Source organism: Mercenaria mercenaria, chromosome 6 (genome assembly GCF_021730395.1).
Source record: "Mercenaria mercenaria strain notata chromosome 6, MADL_Memer_1, whole genome shotgun sequence".
Classification (NCBI taxonomy): domain Eukaryota; kingdom Metazoa; phylum Mollusca; class Bivalvia; order Venerida; family Veneridae; genus Mercenaria; species Mercenaria mercenaria.
The window spans coordinates 84126660-84151234 of NC_069366.1; positions in this window are offsets into that span (position 1 = coordinate 84126660).

The following is a 24575-nucleotide window of genomic DNA, read 5'->3' on the forward strand; positions in this document are numbered from 1 at the left end:
CGTTGGTCATTTCTTTCCTTTGCCGGCTTTGCTGCAGTAAAGTGTCAATAAGATAAGTTGAAATACGATGCAAATTACCACTTTTAACCTTTACCCTTGTATTATGACAATTAAGCATAAAAGGCGACAAGATAATTTCAAAAAAAAAAAAAAAAATGAAATGAAAAATAAAAATAAAACAACAATATTTTCATAAGAAGAATGTTAAGTACGGAGTTACTAAGGGAAATACAATCTTCAACTACAAAACTAGAATTAAGGCTAAACGAACTAGGCTACCGAACAGATGTTCAAACTTTTAATTTGATAACCGCTAGAATGTTTCGAAAATGAGTATAGCGCAAATTGTATCAGTTTAGATTTGTCAAAAGTTTCTATTCGTATGTATGGCGTTAAATGACAAAACACCGCTAGGAGTGGCCTTTGTTATGACGACTGAGTAGAAAATCTCGAAATGAAGTCTTATATATTAAGTGATACACGGACTGGGAAAGAATATCTAGTTACAGCTGACCCTATATCTCATATGTTTAGGGGATCCAATGGTTTGTGGTGTGTGTGGAAAAACACAATGACTGTCTATATAACACATATATGCAAATATTGTGCTTCGCTTAACATCTCCCTTCAAAGTGTGATGGGTATTATCCAAAACTTAATTAATAAGCTTGAGTAAGCTCTTGGAAAGTCGTCTTTATTCCAAATGGTTACTTCTTAAGTAAGTTTGATCGGTACATCTATTAAAAGTCCAACACAGTCCATATCGTTAATTTATAAATTATGTATAAAAAGTTGCTTCATATGCGTAACACATACGCGCATGAAGAAATACCTTAAGAAAGAAAAATGAAACAAAATGAGACAGGAATTAAGAGCGAACACTTAAGGACAGAAATGTTTGTACTTATAAATATTATATTTGAAAGAAATCATTCTTATAAAAGAACTAGAATGTGTTCTTCAAACATTTGCGGCAAGGTTAGGGTACAGAATTAACGCCCAACAAGTGTTATATATTTAATGTGTAACCGACAAACAACTTTTAATTTCAGAGACTTCAAAGAATTATTTATGGCTCTTATTTCTGCAGTTTGCATGCACATGTTAACAGGTATTTACAGGCAAATTATGTTAATTATTCTTCGAGAACGTGCGTTTGTTAACTTATCATGCAGCAAACATCGTAATTTCCTAAGCTGAAATAAAATGAATTGCATTAATCAACCCGTAGTACAACAATAAACCTTTGCGATGCACTGAAATTTGCTTTTAAGAAAGGCTTGTGTATGGACAGGTGCTGAACGTTTCTTTTAACAGAGCTTGAACATATATACATACTTTTATTAACAGGAGTTACATTCATTTGCAAAATTTGCCTTTAATCTGTGCATACATATTTTAGCATTTAAAAGTAAAATGACTATAAAGAAATCACAAAGACCAGCCTCGTATACCTCAAGTATTTAAACAAGGGTAAATGAAAAATCCTTCTAAAAAGGAATTGCTTGCCTAGTTGAGGAAAGAGAGTCCAGGGAAGGCCATTGTTTAGGCTTGTTAGTGTCCGGTGCGGTAATATGAAGTATATGTACACGATGTCTTGAAATGCAACTGTTTGTAACCTATTTGCTTAAGCTGAATAAATTTTTTTGTTTTGTTTATTAACACTACCCCTTTACACTCTAATGGGAAAGGCCACAACATAAGCACAGAAATTTGTGGCAAGATTTCCTTCGCGTTAACCATTTTCCCTTCTGGGGAGTATCACATCATATTCAATGGCTAAACATTCAGCAAGAGGCTTTTTGGTAGGAACGAATATTTGACAGACAAAAGCTTTTAATCCTTAATGTAAAGACTTAACATTTTAATAAGTATCAGGAAAGTATTTTCATGCCAGTTTATTTCTGGAATTGTTTATCTTTTCAATAAATTAGCTTAAACTAGACTTTTGTATAAGACATGTGCATTTGCATAGTGAAAGCATTTTGTCAGAACCTTTTCAATCATTTATACAATAGCATGCCATTTGGAGTTTATGTTCATTATAATATTTGCCAGTTTTCCCCCCACAATCGGCATTGAAATCTGGAAGAATATTTCGTGGCTAATAATTACTTACCCATATCTTAATGCTTCCTGTTTCTGAGTATGTCATCAAAAAATAACGGAAAGGAGATAAAACTAGAATTTTCTATCTCAAACACAAGCTAATAAAAATTTCGAAATTTTGTGGAATTCATTAATAACAAACTGAAAGCGACCTATTAATTTCAGCAGTCATAGCTACGGAATGATTCATTGCTCTTCATTAAATACCAGTAGTGTATTCAAGAATTATTGTTATAGTACAGTTTGAAACAATGATATATTGCGTTAAAGACTTTATATGACCAAAGGAATAAGCTGAAATCAATTGTTTGACAATTTTCTTTTCCTTTTTTGAACTTTGCAGACTGAATATGTTTTTCTTTTTGAAAAGAATATTTTCATCACTTAGAGCTTTGGTACAAACCGGGAGTATCAAAGTAATGCAATAAAATCAGTCACCTGCATCTCAGAATTGTTAAGAACTTCCAAATGGTTGTTGTTAATTAAAGTGCCTAAACTGTTTCAGTATTAATGATGACCCTTACAATTCTTCATGAAATCAGGCATTAACCCTTAGCCTGCTGGCGGCAGATGATTCTGCCTTTGCCACCAGTGCAGACCAAGATCAGCCTGCACATCCGTGCAGTCTGATCATGGTCTGCACTGTTCGCTATTCAGTCAGTAAATTTTCAGTGAAAACCCCTTTGAGCAATAAGTGGTACTGTCCAAACTGAAAGATGGACCAGTCCATTATAGAAATATAGCAGGTTAAGGGTTAACAGTGTTGTGAGTGATAAGCAACTATTCAAGCACACCTTACTGAGTACACGGTTATAAAGTTGAGTTTGAAAACCAACATCTGATTGACTGTTTCCATGTACTTTCATCAAACTGGCCAAGATACAAGCTAGTCAGCACATTTGTATAACAGCTGGACCATACTCATCTGTAATGGCGCCCCTGTAATGGTACTTTCCGTTCAGGTTGTCTCTGCTGAGGGTGAAACAGTATCTCCATTGAAGACAGGCTGTCCTTAAAAAAAGTTTAAAGATACAGGTTTCCTTTGCTCTTTGTTCAGAGTAATATAATAGGGTTACTATAACAGTAGCTCGATCTGGGATGCTGTATTCGACTCGGCTGGATTTTGCCAGATAGGATCTCACGAGGCGCGCAAGCGAGGAGTGTGATCCGACCTTGCGCCGAGTGTGATCCGAAATTTTAGCTGCCAAGTCATGCATATTAAATGAAAGTAGTCCGGCAACATACAATACAAAAGGTACAATACGGATTTTTTTCTGCCTGTTCATATGTACTTGTGAAATACAAGCTCTGTTTTTGACAGTATTTATAGTTTTAGTTTTTAGTTTTAGTTTATTTTCAATATTCCATTAGGCCAAATGGCCCATGAGGATATACAATACATGATATATGGCAAGACAGTGTACATAAAAAAATCTATATGCAGCTGAAGTTAATGTGCGGAGAAGGTTTACAATGCATTGCATAATAATATCCTTAATGCGTGATAATATCAGTGCCTAATAAATAAATAATATTGAAAATTACAAAACCATGCGTTTTACAAACCACACAATCTTATGATACATTTTCAGACGAGTTTTGTTTGAAGTCTAGTTTTGCAAACTCTTTGTTTTACAGACATATTTTACAAACTATAACACGGTAGTTTGTGTAATAAAATGGTTACCATATATTATTGTCTTTACTAGCAACGTAATCATACGCTGACCTTGTCGAAACGAAATACAAGATCAACGTATTACTCAAAACTAAAGAACTTGTGATTTGTAAAACACATTTTACTTTACATTTGTTATAGTGTAAAGTATACACAGTCTCAAAAAAGTTCACATGCTAGGAGATCAACATTATTATGGCCAAAACAATCTGAATGTCACATAACTGCAATAGAGTTAGTACAAAGGATCAAATTATTATAACACAGGTCAAAACATAAATAGTAACTGATACATACAAGTATAATGAGCACAATATACCGTCAGCATTATAAATAAGACCGAACTTATATGTATTTTCTCATCAAAATAAAGGCACGACTTACTATGCATATTCCAAATGATAAAACTATACATGAGTAAAACATACATATCAAACTCTTCTTAAATCATCAATTCCTATAAGTATTATTATCGGCATATAACTTTTCTTTTCTAAGTTCAAAGGCATTGTTTACGAATTTTCCAAACTTCCGTGCTAAGCATAAGTTATCCGTATTCAGTAATTCAATGAATTTTGGCATATTTGGCCTCTTCCAATAGTAGCTTGGTATAAAACGTTTTCTTAAATCAGTGTATAGTTTACATTCCAATACAAAATGAAATTCGTCTTCTAAGACATCGCAAACGAAACATTTTCTATCATTCAAAGGTGTACTACTTGGTTTAGTCCATCTACCAGTCTCAATATGCAATCTATGAGATGATATTCTCAGTTTAGTAACACTATTACAAAATCGATTTACATTAATAGAGTTGAGATATGGTTGGAACCTAAAGTCTGTTATTTGTCTATAAAACAGGGCCCTACTTGAGTTTTCTAGTCTACTCGACCAATTTTGTACAAACTGATCTTTTAACCTTTGCTTCACATGACATAGAAATAGGTCAGTGTTACCAACACTTTGCATTAACCATGCATCATAGAATCCTAATGTACATAGAAGATTTTTAACTAATGAGCACCAATTAGTTTTATTAGGGTTATCTTCACAGTCATTTTTCAATAAAGTGTATACTTTCTTAACATATTTGTTTTCATTTGTATGTAGTATTTTGATCCAGTATTTTAGTATGTTATAAAAACGCATTGACTGGAATGAGAGCCTACCTAGCTCACCATGTATAAAATCATTTTGTGTAGCCTTTTTCACGCCTAAAATGCGTTTACAAAACTGCATATGTACTCTTTCTACAGCATTACCGTGTATAAAACCCTAAACCTCACAAGCATAATTCATAATAGGCATGATAAGTTTATCAAATAACTCTAATCTATGGGAAAGCGATATAATAACAAATCTACATAGATATTTATTCATTTTAAAAATAGCTTTCATTGCTTGCCCTGCAATGGTATTTTGGGCTTCTGTAAAAGAACCACCCGTAGTGAACACTATGCCTAACTATGTAAATTTATTTACAATGTCAATCTTACTGTTATTGTACTTAAACACTAAATTACTTGGTAGTCTGCCACCTTTTTTAAAAATCATAATTTTTGTTTTGGCAGTATTAACTGTTAATTTCCATCTATCACAATAACTAGCAAGACTATCTAAACCTTTTTGCAATTCCTCACTACTGTTGGAAAAAATAACAATATCATCCGCATATAAAATCAAAAATATTTTGAACATATTAACATCTATTCCCTCTAATTCATTCTGAATGAAACTATCCTCCAAATCATTTAAAAACATTGAAAAAAGAAAGGGAGACAAACACTCCCCTTGTCGCACGCCTACTGTACATTCGTATTCATTGCTTAACATGTTACAGTATCTAATTCTAGATTTGACAGATGTATACATAGAACGTATTATGTTTAAAATATTACCACGTATGCCAAGTTTAATCATTTTTAGCCATAAGTTATCCCTAACAATATAATCAAAGGCTTTAGTAAAATCAATAAATGCGCAAAACAGTTGTCTCCCGTGGTTAAGCATATGTGTAATTAAACCATGTAATACAAAAATATTGTCAACAGTTCCCATGCCCGGCCTAAATCCAGCTTGCGCTTCCACATAAACACCATATTTTTCAGCCCAGTTCGATAGCCTATTATTCAATATACGAGTAAATAATTTACCTAACGTGCTGAGTAATGTGACACCTCTGTAATTATTAACATCGTTAATACTACCTTTTTATGCAGAGGGATAACAAAGCCTTCGGACCAACGCTCAGGAAAATATCCTTGTTGAAACATTTTATTGAACAAATTGGCCTTTGCTTAACATGTATAAAAAATTCATTTAAAAGAAAATCAGGGCCACTACTTTTTCCAGACTTAAGTTGTCTTATCGCTTTAAAAATATCGTCTTCGACAAAATTTATATTCAATTCATCGAACATAATGCTGAAATCATTTTTTTTTCATACCTTTCAATAAAGTACAGAACATCATCATTGGGTGTATAAAACTGACTATTTGGGTTATTGACAGATTTAAAATACTGTTCAAAAGCATCTAATTGTACATTTGACTGTTTAATACCAGCATTCTTTTTTAACATATCCCAATACATTTTTGCATTTTTATATCTTGCTTTTGGTAACTTTAATGTTTCTGCTTTATCATATTCAAATTTACACTTTCTAATGCATGATTTATACTGTGACCTGGCATTAACTAAATGTATCCGATTTTCTTCACTTTTATTTGTTCTATACCTATTTAACATTTTATTAAAAGTCGTTTTCTTTTCAAAACATTCTTGGTTAAACCAAGATTTTTCGGAGTGTACTATATTTATACTTCCATTTTGCTTAATATTTCTCTTAAATAGCGGAGAAGCAACTTCATCTAATACTTCGGAAAAACAATTGATACATTCATCTATGTCCTGGGTATTTTCTACAGAGTTTAAATTTTCATTAATACAGTTAATTTTTTGCCCAAAATCATCCGACGATAAACCTTTAACAAATTCGTCTCTTAGATCATTAGACCATACATATTTATAACTCACGTATTCATACTGATGGTCAGTTTCGTATTCAAACGGTTTGTTAAATTCAAATGAAAATGATACAATACAGTGGTCAGACAATATATTTGGTTCCGACACATCAAAGCTTTTAACAAATTTAAACAATTCTTGCGTTCCTACAACATAATCCACTAAACTACATCCTCTGTGTCCAACAAAAGTATATTGTCCCTTTAAATTGTCATTTCCCACACGACCGTTTAATACACGTAGTCCAGTTTGTTTACATAAATCTAACAGTAAAGTACCGTTATTATTCAGGCGACCTTTATCTTGAGAATATCTCTTTAAATCCGTATCAACAACATAATCATCAGGTAAAAATTGCATGTGTCTAAAATTATCATCTGTTACAAAATCTAGTTTATCAGAGGTACGTGCGTTCATATCGCCGCACAACAACATATTAAAATTATTTTCGTATTTTGCATCAAGGCCAGTAATAAAATCACTCAATCTATCAAAAATATTAGAATCAATTATCGATTGCCGGCTACTATCATCAGGTACAACATAGCACAGACAAACAAATAAATCATTATCAAGTGACAATTTTGAACCCTCAATCTTTATACATATAATGTCATCGTTACTTTTGAAAACTAGTGTATTTTTTGACACATAATTATTTCGTACATATATAATTATACCACCAGACGCTCTTTTACTATTTTTCTTGAATTCAGTTCTGTGTAAGGTAAAGTGTTCAAAATTATTTACGTTTAAATCTGAGGACTCATCCGTCCAAGACTCACAGAACAAAATAATGTCATTGTTTTCAAAGATATCTCTAACTTCCGGTGAGTTCAATTTATTTGTCCTTTTAGAAGCAATACCCTGTATGTTCAGTAACGCGAACCGTAGCGACACCTTCTCCTGCCCGTTCTAGTGACCTAATTGTTTATCTTGCTGTACTGTAGTATTCATTCTATTAATAGAAACCGGGGAATTCCCGACCTGTCTTCTATAAGGACTAGACGAATTCACACGCCTCTCTGATCTAGAAGCAACACGGATATTTCGTGCACGCCCTCTTTCAGGTGAAACCGGTTTATCCCCATTGTTACCTAAAATGTTTTGTTTTGCAACTGACGGCCCAGTGACCACAGGTCCGTTATCGAGTGTTGTTACAATCGACTGTGTTTCTACAGATTGTGTATCCAGATTAAAATACACAGGGGGCACTTCGACCTGTGTCTGAATAGAATTATTATCAAAGTGTTGACTGTATGTAGTTTGATCACTAGAACTGTAGGGAACTGACGGCATATCACATTTTTGTGCTAGTGACATTTCAGTGGGATATAAGGGACTTGATTAAGGCCGATGCACTTGTGCATTTGATGTTTGTGGACTTTCAAGGGGAGTATGCGTGTCATTCTGGGACTGGTGAATTGGAAACTCTGGCCTATGGATAGGCTGATCATGAGTTGGATAAGGACATGTGTTTATCAATTCTGTGGAGTTATTAGTATTATTTACTGTGACATTCGTTAGTGGGACAGGAGTGGGCCGTTGTTCCACTGGTGCATTGTGTGCTGAAGGGGCAGATAATTGGACATTTGTCACAGGTATGTTGCATGTATATTGTTTATGTGCTATGCCATAAGCTGGTGGGCGGGGGATAGCGTTAATATCCATTGGTTCCTGTCCTCTACTGTGCTGGGGTTCAAGTTGGCCTTGGTGCACTGGGTATGCTGAATCCTGCGTTCTGGCAATGGGTTCGATACCGGAAAGTCTGCTTGTGTTTATGTAACGTTGCCACCCAGGCATTTCATCGTGAATAAGTCGGCCATCCACAATCAGTTTAGCTGGATACACAATTTTAACATTTGATTTAGGATTTTCTTGTTTATACTGTTTATATTTAGGCCACAAACGCGACCGGGCCTGCTGGATCTCTCGTGGTAAATCAACGCTGATCGAAAAACGTGTATCTTTCAGCATTTTGGCTTTGCTCAAAATGTACTCAGTATCTCCATAGTCTCTAAAATTTACAATTATAGGCCTGCTTTGAAATTGTCTCGTTCGATCCTTGGCACCCATCCTGTGAGCCCTTGATATGTGCACATCTCTCGAATCAATATCAAGCTTTTGATCCAAAAAGTCCCATATGATATTTGAACAGTGCTCACCTGCATTTTCTTCTATGCCGCGAAATATTAAGTTATTCCTTCTGGACCTTGCTTCAACATCTATTGATTTGTAAGCCAGTGATTTCATGAATTCAGATTGGGTGTTGGTTGTCTCGATAACTTGATTAACTTTTGCGTTCATGTTTACCATTGACCTTTGTAGTGACAAAACACCTCTGCAACATTCAACCTGTTCAGTTCTAACACAGCGCAACTCATCAAATATATGTATTAGTTTGTCTTCACAAGACCTTTCCACAAAATTCTGTCGGGTAATATCCGACGAAAGAGACATTGTTAAATTTTCGCTTTCCCGCTCCTGAAAAATTTCAAATCTATTGTGTGTTGGCACGCTATAAAATTCGTTTGTAGTCATTTTAAACACCCAAAACTTCCAATGATGATTCCGTATACATAAAACGTACAGTCATAAACAATGACATCCAGTTTTTGATTTACAATCCTAAAAAAGCTCCATAAAACACAACTTTTTTATCACCGCTTAAAATTTACGTCGACACTGTCCGCCATATTTAATTGTATATATTGTTTATATAGGTATATAACAAAATATTATCTACTGCAGACCAATGCTCTTTATCTGTGAAGAATGTTTGTTTCATTTATGATTATGTCGTTCTGCTGACTATGTAACCTAATGCTATAATCTTGTATAAATATGAGTTAGCTGCGTATGACATTTATTTGAAAAGAAGTTAATTTAGACATGAAAAACTATTGTAAATATGAAAAAAGATTATTATTAATTAATCTAGTATTCAGATGTTTTTGTGCAGAAAATACTTGTGACAATTGAAGAAGCCGTGAATTTAGTTTTCTGACGTTTAATAGCTCTGCCCAGTACCTGGATGTTTTTTTTTCTAACTATTAAACGTTGGAATATAACTTTTTGACGATGCTTATGTGATATAAACTCAACAAAAACACTTTTTCGGCGACGCCGTCTAAATTCGTTTTCGTTACCTATGCCACGTGACTTCAGTTTGCAAATCAAACTACTGGATAACGCATTATAGATTATTTATCAAAATGGAAGATTTATGCAACACTCTGCCTGATTGGAAGGGAGTGTCAATTTCTTTCACTCTGTTGATTGTGCTACGTTGAGTTAAATGTAGACAAAGCGTTTATCCTAAACGACGCTGTTCACAGTTTTAAAGCTAACTTTGGCTCAGTATATTTAGCAAGAATATTGATATATCTCAAATGATAAGTAAGTTTAATAAATATGATAAAAACTTGTTCAAATATCAACGTATATCAAATTAAAGAAAGAGCTGAATACGGTCTGCGTATCACATGAATAAGGGTGTGATAAGAGTCTTTTATGTAAAGAAGTGCTTTTTGAAAGTTTTTTCTTGTTACAATAATTATTGTCGTCTGTGTATGAAAAGGTTTCTTGCTTTTGTGACTTATTCAGATTGCATATTAAAATGAGTACTTGTTTGCTTTGATATATTTGTTATAAATTATTTAACTGATTTATTAGAATATTTTTCTTTAGTATGGTATGCAAATATTGAACTCAGTTGAAATCTGTTTTATTATATATATGCTGTATAATGACTGAATCTCATTACACGGAAATGAAGGTACGCTGCATACAGTTTATCTATGTGATATGACTACGGTCAAACTTTGCTTATGAAACAGAAATATTGTTGAAATAATTACAATTGTATGTTTGCTTGACCTTCACTTTTTTATAGGTGTGACGTCATTGTCCAAAGATTCATGAATAGCGAATATGCATTTGTTAAAGCGGGATCAGTTGGCCTATTTTAGAAATAAATAAAAATGATAAATAAAAAATCCTTTAATTGATTTTTTCTCATGTATTCTAATCAAACTTGATTTGTAGCATCTTTATTAGGCCCACAGCCAACTTTGTTCAGCTGGGACATTTAACCCCTTTTAGGGGCTGCTAGAGCTAAAACTAGAAATGCCTTTATACAGCGTCTCATGAACAGCTTGGTGGATCTTTGTCATACTTGGTCTGAAGCATCATTATAAGGTCCTCTTCCAAATTTATTTATATAGGAACTTGAGCCCTATTAGGGACCACTATAGCTAAAAGTAGATATGCCTTTCTTCGCATTAACCACTAAAATGTAATGGATTTTTATCAAACTCGATGTGTAACAATATCGTAAGGTCTCCTACTATTTTGTTACAAATGGGGATAGGGACCAATTTAGCTAAAAATATAAACACGTTTAATGACCTCTTCTCATGAACCGCTTCATGAATCTTCATCAAACTACTGCTGTAATTATTCGTCTAAGGATAAACGAAACAAAATTGCAACCCTACGAAACCTTTGCGAAAAATTAAAAGAGAACCATTTAAATTGTTAAAGTGCGGTGTTTAGTTTTGCAATTTGAAAAATGTTAGATGAAAGATGAATGTTAGATGAAAAATTCATAAACTTCTTTCCTTATTACAATTCGCCGACCATCATTTTTAAAGATATTTCTTATGTTATGTATATTGTTCAATCTACGTTTGTAAGGACACACGCCAATATTTCCAGTGCACATACATATGCATACATTTTATCAAACGGCTATATCTATGGGTATAATCTCCGAAATTTCTAAACGAAACTGCGTGTATTGTTAATGGACAGAAATGCCTTATTACATATAGTAACTTTATGAAACCATCTTTCAAATCTTGATACCGCTAAAACGAATCAATTCTAAAAAACAAATGTTGAGTTTGGATTCCAGAAAGAAACGAATCTTACAGACGGTAACATTATTTGCATCTGTTATACGCGTTCAGACATCTCAAACAAGCTCTGGGTTAAGAAATAAAAGTTTGTATAACGATGTAAATATGTGATTTATTGACATGAATGAGGCAAGTGGACGTTTCCAAAGTAATTATATACATTTACTATCTACAAAGCCAGTCTTACGAAAAGCTAAATAATCGTGTGTTACAGTAACAGTTTTAAAGTTTAATTACAGAAAAGAAAATACTATACTTACAGACGCTGTAAAAAGTACTTGATCATGAATGGTTCTTTTATTTCTCACAATTATTGAATCGTCTAAACTTTAAATCTTTCTGCCATTTCCAAGTCTAGCATGCAGCTCTCTTCGTAAAAAAAAAGATTAATTTCAGGTGAATCATTATTCCAAAGTTCTAAATCAAATAATAAAACTATGGCAGTTCTCGTTTTTCTCCGTCGGTATGTAATGGAGCGCATAGTTACAACAGCGTTGTGCTTAATATAGACCGTGATATATGGGACGTAATGACGGATTTTAGTTTCTCCTCTTATTGTTGAAACAGAGGCGCAGTAGTTTTCATCAAAATCATAAATCCTTGACTGACAAAATTTTGGGATGTTGTGCAGTCATTGAATTCAGAAATTCTGGATATAAAGAGGACTTATGGGCCTGCTTCTAATATGTGGGTCGTTACGTTAATTGGTACCATCTGGTTAAAATGTTCTTTTATAATAGTCATACGATTGTGTGCAGGAGAATTCAGCACTTGTTGAATATTAGAGAAAACGCATGAGATAAATGTGGCGAATTCATATTCTAATAGAGTTTATGCTTGCTTAGTCCTTGGTCCATAGTTATCTTGTGACCAAACAAAAAACAAAGTTGGTTAAGATATCAAAGAGAAGTACTGCCTATTCAAACTCAAAGCCCAGAATTTTATCTGAAATCTAAAAATATATGATGTCTGAAGTATCTGAATTTCTCATTTGACGATTATAATTCATGTTTTTTTTCTCACAGACTACAATGTTTGTCAGTACCACCTCACGTTAGTTAGAAATACGAATTATTTAAAAACATCTTTTTAGAGGGTAACTGGAGGAACGAAAAGTCAGACGTGGTTTGTTATATTTTCTGGTCCTTCGGGATCATTGATTTCAACTCATTTAGATTTGAAGATTGAATACTGCTTAAGCCGGTACTAGGGGGCGTGGGCAGTGTTGCATTTTCCAGTACTGCTCATGAACAGACTCAATCAAACCGAGTCTGCAATTTTCACTGTTTGCCTTGTTCTCGGTGCTTCCGAGGGATCTATTTTCCAGATTCTATTTCTAAGAAGATGCCGTTTGAATATTTCTCTATTTTAGCTCTGGTGGCCATGTTTATGACATATCGGATTTATTTGAACACTTTTAGTATAAGGCCAGCCGAGAGACGGGAAAATCACTGAGACTGTGCAGACCCTGTGTTTTGTTCACAGGAGATAACTCCTGAGGCTATTCAAATTTTGTATAATAATTCCCTTTTCTTCTCAGAACCATGATTGATGAAGTCAGAATATATAACAGAATTATTTTTTCTAAATAGAATGATTATCTAGTCGGTAGTCAGACCAAAAATCATTACAAGTTCAGGCCAGCAACTCCTTGATCTCCTTGGTAAAAGGTCATCCAAAGAACAATTATGTACAATAAATTAAAAAATTTAGCAGATTCTGATAATAATATTTTAAAATATTCCCGCTATATACATATAGGGGAAAAGTGGCAACCCGCCGACCCATTTGCTACGAATAAAGAATTTTCATAAATACTCCACCAAAATAATCCTGTATATTTAAAAGCAATTGATGCTTAACTAAACCTGTCTTCAACTTTCGATACCCCTTCCCCTTTCAAAATATCTTAGAGCAACAGCCATGAATGTGTGTTATCTTTTCTAGATAATCCTCAAAGGAACTTATTGCTAATTTCCATGATGTGCCAGTCCTGACCAAAAGTTGCAGATAACGTTCGATTAAAATTTATCATCTCTGGAATATATTCCTGTGAATACAGATATGGATATCTGGCAATGAAAATCACGCTGATATCTTTCGTAAAGTAGGTGCATTCATGTTTTCTGGAAGTAATTGGTGCTGCAATGTCTTTATCTCTCAATGGAAAAAGACGGGGACTTTATAACCGTTTCTGTATATATCAGTATTTAGTGTATGTAGTAGTTACGGTTGTCATACAGTTCCCTTGGCATTATAAAACGTTTTAGCAAAATCCAATTAAAAGTTTTGGAGTTATGCTTAGGACAGGTTTTATGAGTAAACTAAAGGGGTCGTATGGTAGGTAAATGGTTCTTATTCACTGTACTTTCCTGACAATGTCCTTTTCCTTTGTTAATCCAGTCAGTGCTTCGGAAAAGTAAATTTAACAAAGAGACTTTCCCTTAATAGCCTGGGTAATACCGTGAAGAGCGAAAAAAAAAGAGTTCTGCCCCAAACAAGTGTTATGATTAAGTTAGATAAAGGGAGATATTTTTGAAAAGGGAAACAAGGTAGAATTATGTTCTTCCCTGTTATATTATCCCTTTTTATGCTTAAAATCTTTTCGACTTTTTTTTGCATCAGACATGTATTTTTCATAAAGGGAGATGATTAGAAAAGTAACTGAGTACTTCCTCTTAATAACGTTAATACTTTTGGAGTTCCGTACAAAAGATGCGAACAAAGGGGAAGAATAAATTATGTCAGCAAGATTGAGTTATTGTTCTCGTTTTCTATAATTTCTCCATGTTTTTTGGAGTTTTAGCAAAAGCCAAAAACATAGTTTTGGAATTTCACTCCGGACAAAAGTGTGTTATGAGTAATTACAAAAAGGAGATACAAAAATACAGAAAAGCAAGGCAGTTTTGTACAATTCACTTTCTCTCAGTGACATCTGTCATAGTGTGAGTGTCAACAATATCCCAGCACTCGGACTGGAATTATGCTCTAGACAGAAATGTAGCTAGTAGATCTAAGAAAGGGAGATAATAAAAATGTAAGAAAGATAGAGACATGATTCTTGCCTATTGTTCTTTCTTTTAATGGCCTCTGGCCTAAGTTTTAACAAAATCCATTCAACAGTGTTGGAATGGTGTTCTAGTGAAAATGTGATACGGACGCATGAGCATACGGACGGACCCACGCAAGAACAGAGAGAAATAACTACCTTATCCCCTTTGCCTTTGTGACGTCATGGCATTAATATTTGGACCAAAGAACCTAAATTTGGCAATGAAAAAACACTTTTACGAACATTTACACAACACATAAATAGATTAGAATGATATATAATGCATCTTTGCTTAGCGTCTTCGTGCAGTTTCTGACAGAACTAAAATTTCCCAGAAGCACATAAACGACTATTGCGTAAACAGGCCTAATGTTTCGTTTTGCTTTTTGCCTTTATTGTTTAAAATAATCTACCTTGAAAATCCAGGTGTTCTGTTTATTGCTTTACTGTAAACAAAGTTTTCTCGTTTTCTGTTTCACCTACGTTTAAGTTTACTATTATTTCCATTAACGACTTTAGTAAAACTCAATTCGGCCCACCGCACAGGGTAATATTCTGTAATTATTTATCAATTATAGATTTATAGACGCAAAAAGCACATGTAAAGAATCTGGCATTCAGGCCGATGGAAAGAAAACCTATTCATCAGTCTGTACCATATAAAAGCTTCGTAACTACCACGGTACATTCCAAAAACAACAAGGGATAAAAGACATAAGAGTACTATAATTTTTCGGAAAGGGTTTTATAAATTGCGATCATACGATGTAGATTTGAACAGCTTGTTGCAGTGATAACTAGCCCAGAAGCGCTAAAATAACTTTGATGTCTGCCCATTTATATCAGTAACATAGGTTAAATAATGACAATCCTGAGCTTTGACCAACATCTGAGTCTTTTCTTTTTTCATTTAGTTCGCTGCCACCAGACAATAAAGAATGTTAAATTAGAACCAATGAGAACTGCTCACCTGACCTAATAGGAACCCCTGATAACTTAGAATCCAAGTTGACCTTGATGTTATAGAGACAAACATTTTGACAAGGTTTTATGAAAACCAAGTATTAACAAGTTTTTCAATTGAATTTATTTTGACCTGGAGACCTAGTTTTTGACCCCACATGACCCAGATTCCAACTTGACCTAACGATCATCAAGATTAACTTTCTGTCTAAGTTTCCTGAAGATAAAGTCATAAATGTTGCCAGTAGAGTGTTAACAAGCTTTTCCTTTGATTCTTTGACCTGGTGACCTAGCTTTCGACCACGCATGACCTAGATTTGAAAATGACCTAAGAATCGTCAAGAATAACATTCTCACCAAGTTTCATAGAGATATTGTCATAAATGTGGGATCTAGTGTGTTCACAAACTTTTCCTTTGATTTGACCTGGTGACCTAGTTTTGATCTCAGATAACCCAATATCAAACTCTCCCAAGATTTTATTGAGGGTAACATTCTGACCTAGTTTCATTAAGATTGGACCAAAATTATGACCTCTAGAGTGTTAACAGTCAAATTGTTGACTACGGACGACGGACACAGGGCGATCACAAAAGCTCACCTTGAGCACTTCGTAACATAAAATAGGTGGAATAGCTCTGCGATGGTTACGTAAATGAAAGAGTGGCAGACATAAGATTTAAGAAAAATATGTATTTTTTCTATAAACTTGGTACTCATAGTTGACATCCGCGGTTTATGTTAAAATTGGTGATCGAAGTGGGCTAGTATATTCAAGGCTCACGTCATTGTCTCTTTATTATTATTATATATACACTTCAGGGATAGGGTCTGACATGTACTCAGCTCTATTTGGTCTGGCGTTAGTTGTTCAGTCAATCACAATCCAACGATAAGCCATTCGAGACAAAACGATAAAATTGGTATTTAGAGCCACTTGTCCTAGACTGTTATGGACTCGAGCCTCGGAACGGTCTTCATTTCTACATGTGCAGATGCAATTAAGCTGTTTTTGTTTTTTTTGCAAATCAATATCTGTAGTATTCCAACTTTACTTAAAACATGTTATGTTGGGTTCTTTGACACTTTGCCACGATTAAAAGCTGGAAAGTAACCACAATTTTGAGTTCCACTCCATTTTTCCCCATACAACAGACAAATACTCCATTGATGATCGCCACGATCAAAAGCTGGAAAAGTTAAAACAAAATGATAGCTACTCCCCATCTTCCGATTCAACAACAGGCAAACACATCACTGATGAGCGCATTTCACTTGGAAGATGGTTTTAATGTTTAAATAAACGTTGTTTCATTACTTATAGCTAAATGAAGGGTAAAAAATAAAAAAAATATCCATTGCAATGATTGATATAGTCATTTTGAGGCTGTTTATTACCACCATTTCAGAGACACATATGCGCATGAACTGTTGACTCCAGCATACCGTTTTTGCAAATACGCAAGTGGAAGAGAATAAATTATAAAGAATAACCCATACGAGCTTATAATACAAATATACTAACAAATCATGAATTAGATAAAATAAAAATATGGCGGTTGAGATATTTTCGTTAGCTTCTCTATTTATTTTAGAGTTAAACAGTTTCGAGATGTAAAAGTTTAAATATTGCAGGTGTAAAACATCTATGGAGTTGCATGCTCATTTATAATCAAAATCACAAAACAATAAACTCAGTTTAAAATGCAATGAGTTTGATCCGGAATTGGATACTTCTGTTTCATAGTGCCAGTACTATATATAATCAAACAAATAGTAAAAAACAGAAGTTCATGTATTACTAGGACAAGGACTTGAGCTCAGTTATGGCCATTTTTTACATAGAAATTAGTGAGTTTCACATACCTTTCCAAATTTTGTCTAAATCTTTTGATATATGGCTTTGAAACTTTGAACACTTACCATCATGATCACACATTGCCATATAGCATAAGATTATCCAAATCAACAGATACAGGTACATTGGTTGTCTTATCTATTTTCCTTGTTTTGTCTGAAAATCTCTTGTAATATTTTGACCCCATACTTCCATCAATTCCATCTCCTTGCATTCAGCGGCCAAATTTCGTTATTTCCATGATTGACTGATTAGTACAGGTTTGAATGTAGATCTTGTTTATTTTTTTTTTTGGCTATCAGAATTAGTGAAATACTTTCGCACTTTATCATTTTTGGGATCTATTAAAATGTTGTATATGTATAATTAAATCTGTGTCATGCAAGCGAGAAAGGACCACTCTATTATTACAGCTTATGAAACCTTGTCAACAATTTTTGTACAAATTGTTATAAAGTTCGGAACAGGGTAGCTGTCATTTGGATGGTAAACACTAAAACTAGGTCCAATCAGGTTAGCAACTTTAGCCTCTTAATGAACCTTGTTAAAATGTTTATTTTTTCGTAGTTTAAAAGTAGTTCATACGGGACAAGGTCAGTACACTTGGTCAAATCATAGCCAAAAATGCCTTTTAACACTGCTAGGGATTACACTTACTACCTGTACCTTTATGAAATTTGTTGCAGTTTTGTAATGGGTTACACTGATGTAAATGTGGGTCACTAGATCTAAGTCCTATTTGACTGGATCATCTTGAAACTGTTTTGTTTGATATGTACATAGATGAGTAATATTGGTCATCATGAATCTCCTGTATAAATTAAAGATATGTGTTTTAAAATGTTATTATGTTGTATATTTTATTACTTTCTATTTATAATGTCAAACCGTTATTTATGGGCATCCCATATATATATGTACATTTGTACAACATTGCTGTGATTTTGATGTAATAAACTGTGAAATTCCTAAACGTGTTATTTCTCTGATATGAAATTCTGACATGGATGCAGGTTATTTCAAAGGATGATTTGACACATTTTGGTAGTTTTAGCTGTACAGTTTTTGGCTCATTTGAGCACAAAGTGTTCAGGGTGAAATATTTTGATCACGCAACGTCTTCTTTGTATATATTGGAAACTTTACAAGTCTTCTTGTCAGGAACAGTATGCCCAAATTTAAAACAAATTTACACACATGTTTCTTGGGCGGCCTCTTTAGGAAAATTGTTACTACAGTGAATCATTCTTATTCATCAGAAAACTTGGCCGCCAGTGGTAAAAGCATGTTCCTCTATATGTAAGAAACCTTTTAACAATGTCTCTTTGAATCCTATGTCATTCCCCACGCGTCTTACCACACCGCTCCTACACACCTATCTCCACCCAACAAACATATAACCCGCGTGTTTGTAATCAGTAGAAACTGCCATCATGGCCCTCTGGTTTACTTTTGCCCTTTAAAAAAAAGAAAGAATGATAAGAAATAATTACAACAAAAATCTTGATATTTATTTTTTCATGGCTTCGAAAACAAATTCAATAAAAGATAAATATTTAAAATAAATCCTTTAAGTTAGAAAATTTACAACTGACACTGAGCAGCTCTACACTGTAGGGTATTTGAGATCACAGTATGTCTCAGATGGAAATTTTGTCCTTATACTGGCGACAACACGAGCTTGGGGGACTTTCCTCATCTTCTTTGGCAATCTATGAAAGATCCATCTCACAAACCTTCTGTAGGCAAGATAGCGATAAGTCCTGAAATAGATAACACATTTGATAACTGCTTCATACGAGACCAGTTTGTATATTATAATGATTTGGTAAGGATTTGTGATGAGGTAATGTGGTAGTTAACAACAACCTTGATAGGATATTGTTAGACTCGTGCTTAGACAACGTTGTCCACAATGCAAATGGTAACTTCAACTTGTCGAAGTTAATATATGTATCATAATTTACCTACTTTTACCTAATATCAGGTGAATGCGAAAGAAGTCTGTATATTCTTAATTGCTAATCATATAAATTACAGCTTGATGCTAAAACAACTAAGATCGAAACAACCAGGGCTGGCATAGATTATAAGCTTTTAAAAATCTATGTGGTTGAGGGGACTTCAAATTTTTTAAATTGTGTATGAAATTGGTCTTCCAAAGGGTAACCCTCAGTCTCCACAAACTTGTAATATGAGGCTTCTAAAATATGGATGTTGAGGCAGTTCGTAATAAAGCCTTCATGCTGGGCAATACAATGTAAATCTCCCATTTTCGACTTCACCATGTCATTCTGATTCCAAAAATGTTGGCTTTCGAGTACAGAGACCACATGTGCACCTAAAAATATCAAACAAATATATGCATTTTACAGTAATGTCAATTCAGTCTAAAAAATGTTCTATTATTAGATTCTACCAGGAAATCAGTACGAAAATGTACGTTTACTAACTTACTATTATTATATAGTCGTTTATAATTATTTAAGAAGATATGTTATGCATTTTAAACTCAAAATGTAAAAGTATATGATACTTTTGAAAATTTTCTCGACTAAATCTAGTCATTTGTCATATCATTTGTTTTTCTCTCTATAAAGGTAGAGACTTGTAATGGTTAAAAGAATTAATGATTCATTTAAAGTTCAATAAAACAGCTCACCACTCCGTCGGATCGGTGCCAGAACGTTCTAGGGGGATCAGTATCGCTGTCTGATCCAGTGTCAGTTGAATCAGTTTCGTCCGTAACAGATACCCCTGGTTCCTACATGGATGGCCATGCAGAATCTACTTCAGAATTATCAATCTCCTTAATGCCGTCAAACTCGATATCCGTTATGATATTTTTTTTTCTTTCTACTTTTAGTTTTCAGACTTTTTCGCTTGTGAAAATGACAATACGAAATATAAATAAAACGCACACCTTTTCGTGTTTCAATAGGAGTATTCAGGGGAAATAGGCCATGTAATACTTTTTTGGAAGGTACTATTTATGTTGGTATAAAATATATTATAAAAAGGTATACAAACAACAATTGATTTATTTTATTTTGATTTTTAGACATAGAAAGGTGATATGTATAAAATGTATTAAAAACGAAAACCATTCCTATGACCTTTAAGACTGATAAAAGTATTGTTCTTTTGTCCCTTATCACAGTGTTTTGTTTATATTATATAACAAGTTCACTTTTAAAGGAAAATAAGTACCAAAAATCTAAGTTGACACATTCAAGTTAAAAAAAGAGGCTTGGAAACGAAAGGTACAATGTTAATAAGCTGTCACAACCAGCAATATCGCAACAAGTAGGTTATTGATTCTCTTATTGTTGCTACTAGGAGGTGAGTGACAAAGTAGCTTATATATTTCAGAATAACAGACATTTAGTGTTACATAATATTTAAGAAAATTGTCTTCTAACGATGTCGTGCCAATATAATTTTCCAAACTTATTTATACACCATAGAATATGCTCGGTATCTTTTATTTTAAATCATTTGCACTGGTTTCAGTTTCGCCGTAGGAAATCATCATTATATGGGGTGTAGAATAATCTCAAATGATTAGCATAATAAAACATTGAGTCAAGTCACGTTCTAAGTAGATCAGTGAATTGCAATCAATTATGATGATACATTTTTTCCAGTATTAACGAAATATGCTAAAAGACCTGTGAACACTACGGAAGCATGGAGGGGACATCGGATATATTTATGTCATGGCATAACTTATAAAAAAAAACGAAAAACAAAAAATGTTATCTCGTGGCCATGAGATATAACTAAGAAAAAAACAAAAAATAATTTCTTAATTCGTTTCTACGAAATAAAACTAAGAAAGAAACAAAAAACGATTTTTTTGCCAGTTCGTGGCTACAAAATATAATTAAAAAAAACAATGCATCACTTTATTTAACAGGTTTCACAATATTAATGGGGTACATGTTAAAATACCATTAAAACACCCATTTTTGACCATGAATCATGCCGTTAAAAATTTGGTTTGGTAGCTAAAAAAGGTAATGGCTTTGAAAAAGTAATGAAATTCTGTATATTTTGAATTTAACAGGATAACTCATGGCCCTTAATTCTGATTTAATGCCCATTAAATGTTAAGGTTCTGTACGATTTCATTTAAGAGTAAATTAATGACCCCTGACAGCAATGTAATGCCCATTAAATCCTACATTCTGTAAAATGTGATTCGTATATTTTCAGAAGCAGAAAAAAATTTTTGTTTGTTTTTGGCTTGCACTCGCCCCATTGAATGCTTATAATTCCAGTCTCATATTGTTCTAAAATGGACTTTGATCACAATAAATACATACTACCCACACATCGTCTATAATATATCATGATGTTATATTTAGTTGCATTAAAGTTATTTCCCCTTGATGCAGTTACGCCATTTTTTCAAATGTTTGCCAAATTGAGTTCCTACAAAAAAAAATCGGATTTATTTCAATGAGAGTCGGATGAAAACATATTAATTTATTTGATAACATCAATCTACATTATTTTGGTAAGGGTAAATACGTATTGATGCATGCCACTTTTTCTGCTTTTGTTTGTTTTTCCTGTCCAAATAATCAGCATTTGTATATTAAAAAAGTGAGTGGAGTAAGGAATTTACATTATGAAATGTGTTCAGACCATTTTAGATTTTCAAATTTTCCAATCCTTGAGTAGAAAATAAGGTTTATAGAGAAGTGAACAGTACACATGATTGTGAAGATTTACAGTCTGATTTAAATTCATTTGGGGCATGGGCAGATCAATGGCTTTTTCGTTTCAACAAATCAAAGAGTGTGGTACGCTTGATTGGGGGGAGCTACTTGTGATGCAGTTCCTCAAACATTTGCTCTTAGCTGTTTAAGTACATGCAACTGAGCACAAAGTACTGAAGGAGAGCTAAATTGTGATCGCTCATTGTGCGCTGACATTGTCACCAACAGTTGCTTTTTGAATACACCTGACGCCTAATGTCTGTACCAATAAAAACTTGGTCAGAATGTTTGTCAATATAAAAATGTTGAATAGTTAAAACTACCCACACGGTCACTTGATCTATTAAACCGATACCTGTAAACCCTTCTCAGTACAACACAATACAATACAATATCCATTTATTTTCTCATTTCATATGAACATATGACAGAATGAGGATACAATATGACAAATGTTTGTAAAGGCTATTACATGTGTTTACATTACAAAATAATGAGAGAAAAAAGAAGAAATAAATAATCTTCTGGCATTTTACAAAACAGTACATATGTAGAGATACTATTACATGTGTAGTTATACCTAGTTTAAATCAAGACGGCAGATATCAATATGCAGTTGATTATCTTAAGATGTTTAAATCTGATGGCAAAATTTCATGGCCCTTAATTTGATATACCATTTAAATATTACGGACTCATTAAAATTGAATCTGACATATTTAATGAGACAATTAATCAATTTTTAATAATTAACGGCCATTAACATAGTATTTAAAAAATTAATGGCCCCGTTAGTATTTACTAATTAATGTGGAATTAAGGGGTACTTTTTTAAAGGCACATTAATTTCATGCCAATTAATTTTTTTCATGGAGTTTTAAGGAGCCAATTAACTTATTTTAATGGTTTATTTTAAGCAGCTTTTCATGGTCATTAAAGTAATTTTAACAAGATAAATTTTACAAGGCTTTTAATATACTTATTTCATGGCTTTTTAATATATGGCAATAAAACTATGGTCATGAAAATCCCATTAAATAGTAAGAAGTAATGGGTGAATTTTAATGGTGACCTGTTAAAACTCTGTTAAAAACGTTTGAAAAAATTAAGGCCAATTTCAGGACCCTTTTAATGGCATGTGCATACAGTAGTGATCCTGCAGTAAAGTTATAAAACGCTATATAAAATAAAGTCTAATATTTAGTGAATCAGTATGAAAATATAATATCAAATTGATACAGGCACATTCTCTGACATATATTCTCCAACTCTCTCAGTATAAAATTCTTTGTCTCTATAATTAGTTTTGCAAGTACAACTTATCGCGAAAGTTGACATACTTGTAATACATATCAGGAAAAACTTACAGTTTTCATTGACAACAGGCGTACTGTTCTGAAATATTGTCCCACGACATTCAACTTTATCGTAATGTTATCTTGTGTTTATTTCCAGTGAGAGGTAATTATGTACATCTACCTAGTTCAAGCTTTGTGGGTTATTTTCTCGACAATTTCATGAGTGCAACATGTATTGCACAAACATGCGTTTTTATCTTTTATTTTACATGCAACAAAATTGTTCATACCAGTTTGCTTGTTAACTATAAATTCTTAATTGTTTTCCGAGAACGCTTGCTCTCTAAAATAACGACTGGCTGTTAATTACATTTGATGCTGTACAGGTCCACCAGATACCAGGGCAAAATTCTGCTATATATCTTAATCATCCTAAACAAACAAAAACGCTACTGCTACTAATGTAAAACATAAGAACGTTGAATTGAATACACACTTGTGGTTTTTTAATAGAAATTACACATGGCGAATATCAGATCTGATAAAATAGCACCTCTTTATAGTTTTGAAATAAGTGTAAAAATAACAAGATGTGATAAGGCCTATTTCATAAAAACGTTACATCTTCCTCAACGATATACAGGAAGATTTGAGGTCTAATGAGTTAATGCGAACAAGAAAATTGAATATTTTTTGTCTTTAGATTTCCTTAATGGCAAAAAACCGGTCGGTTAATGTTATTTTAACAAGCTGCTAGAACGTGTTTAAATCTTGAAGACTTCAATGAACGTAATCAATATATTATAAAAAAACTCCTTCAAAAGGGTTTGCCGCTATCATAAACTGCGTAGATATTTTACTAAATTTTAAATTCAGAAATGATTTTAAAACTGAAGAGATTTATCAAAACATGTCTTCTACATGCTTGTAATTTACAAACT